Source organism: Frankliniella occidentalis, unplaced genomic scaffold (assembly GCF_000697945.3).
Source record: "Frankliniella occidentalis isolate FOCC.00 unplaced genomic scaffold, Focc_3.1 Scaffold78, whole genome shotgun sequence".
NCBI classification, from domain to species: Eukaryota; Metazoa; Arthropoda; class Insecta; order Thysanoptera; family Thripidae; genus Frankliniella; species Frankliniella occidentalis.
Window position 1 is genome coordinate 728610 of NW_026267208.1, and position 2583 is coordinate 731192.

Genomic DNA, 2583 nt, shown 5'->3' on the forward strand with positions numbered 1-2583 from the left:
CGTTCAGCAGCCGGCCCAGGGCGAGTGACTCCGTGCTCCCGTCTCGGGCCGCTGTCGCGGTCCATTCTGTGCCCGCCCGGAGCCGCGTCCGCCCCGCTCTGTCCGACGCGCGACCCCTGCCCGCGCCAGCCCAGCCCGGCCCAGCCCAGCGCAGACCGAGACCGGCCAGGCCTGCAAACCCCTCGCCCGCATCGCTTGCCCCCCCTGACCGTAGAGGTGAGCGGAATCTTCCTCAAGACACTTTGTGTTTAGGGGGCTTTCTTCGAGATTAAACAAGAATCCAGCTTGGTCACGACGACGACCACCACAACACCACCACCGCCATTACCACGACCACAACCAGCAGGAGCAGCAGCAGCTGCGGGGTGATTCCGCATCCGTACAGTGGGCTAGTCTTCTCTCCCCCGTCCTCTCTCCCAACTTATGCCATGGCAAGGCAAGGCGACGAGGACATAGCGCTGTGCGGAGTCACCTTTACCGACCGGGTTCGAGCCTTCCGATTGAAGTGATAAGGAGGCTGACAAAGGGGCGCAGCACTCTCCTGGTAGGGCGGTGGTCCAAAAACAAAATTGTCGATTTCTCTCGGGTGTCACTCGGATCGACTTGCACCTTAAAATATCAAACCAAGTGCAAAAAAGGTCATTTAAAAAAAGTCATTGAGACAGAGTCCGGAAATGATGACGGTAGAGTCGGTTCCTGTGGTGGGAGGCGCCTCATATAGCACTAATTAGAGATATTTCTTTTTAAAAACGTAGACGCACTGTGAGACTGTACAGCTCGCTATACAGGCTTTCTCCAATCGGGTACATTTTAAAGTTGTTGTTTTTGCTTTTTTATCACTTGATTTGACTTTTCAAGGAGCAAGTCGATCCGTATGATGCCCAAGCCAAAACGACATTGTGTTTTTCTTGTTTGCTAAAATTATTCTTTCGACTATGTCCATTTTATGAGCGTCGGCGTTGCCTCGAGCGCAAATGCATACGAATTCGGAAACATTAAAGTTTTAGTGAGACTCTTTGATATTTGCTTGTAAAGAAGCTGCCCCGCAGAGTCGTTCATTGGCTGCCGGACTTTTCACAGTCAACCAACGGGCCGGCCGCTTCTCCAACGTTATTATCAAGCTGCCAAGGCTCTAAATTCAGAGATCGAATGGGATATGCTGTGTTTACGCGACCATCATGCTGCTGTTCACACGTGTTCTGTTCTGCTCTACCGGGGCCGCTGAGGCTCGTGTAGCGATAACTTTAAAACAAAACTCTATCAATAAATACACTGTAAACACGGAATTTTACCCGTGATTCACAGAAACTTCTGATAATTTATTTTTGCGATTAATATCTTTTCGTACTTTTATCGCACATTCCTTTTTCTCCGAGAAAAAGTTATAATTCGAAAAATCTTGGGAATCGACTAATGTTGTCGGAAAAAAATCAGCACACAAAATTATCGCAGACTGGATTTCAGTGATCATTCCCGGCCGTAAGGTGTGTTAAATACGGCTACAAACTAGGACCAAGCACATACCACATGAGTATCGCCCCAACGGCGACCTGTCCCTTCGAGGTAACGCGAGGGCACGCCAAACATTTTCTTGTCCGCAGTGTAACCTGTAGCCCCCGCGCAGTAGCGTGCTCTCCGGCGGGCCGCCCGCCGGCTTCACACAGGTGTGCGGCGGGTCGGCCTACCCAGCGCGTCGCAGGCGCCTTCATTGCCGTGACGTTCATTGCGCGAGTCGACGGAACCCCCTCCCGGAGCAATTCTTCTCGTCCTACGGGTCTATGTAGATAGAAATGCGGCGCGAATGCGTAGAACAACGTGATCTCGTATGGCTCTCAGCCTCAGCGCCCCACCCGTGTTATGTATTGCATTCCATGACGTACTAGCTTGGTAGAAAATGAAATTGTGTGCCGTCGAGTGAGCGAGGAGACTAGCCGAGCTCATCGTGGAGGAGGGGTTTGGATGTATCATCAAGTTGTTTATTTACGGATAGAGAGGGAAATTAAAGAAAAACGTGGGGTCGGTAAATAAACGGGTTGTGACACCGTACCATATTGTGTGGAAAATGGGGCCGATCAGGCACCGGGTTTGGACGACCAGCAAGTGGCAGGGTTTTGCGAGGTTTCACTCAGCTCTTCTTACTGCTCAAACGTTGCACTTCCGCCAGTCGGCCGGCGCTATGTTCGTTTCATCGTCCTAGTAGGAGAGGATTGTCCACGGTTGTCCTGCTCTCCAGCACCACGAGACCGTGGCCAGGAGTCTCTTGGTTTGTCACAACCTGGCCACCGCCGAGTGTGTCGTCTGCCCGGTTATGTCCAATTGGACGAACACGCTGACGCAGGACGATTCGGATAGAGGCCCGAAGAATTCGGACTACTGTTTGTCCGTCTGCTCTGGCTGTTAGGGGGACCGGGTCGGGCCTCGGGCCTGGTTTTCAGCTCCGGACACCACGTGGTCATTGGTTACCCCCCCCCCCCAAATACTCCGTCATGCGATGCTGGACGGAAATCCCCACGACATCCGTGGGTTCAAGTACCCCTTCGTCCTGCAGGGCATGCGTCGCACTCTTCTCATTTGTATTCCCCC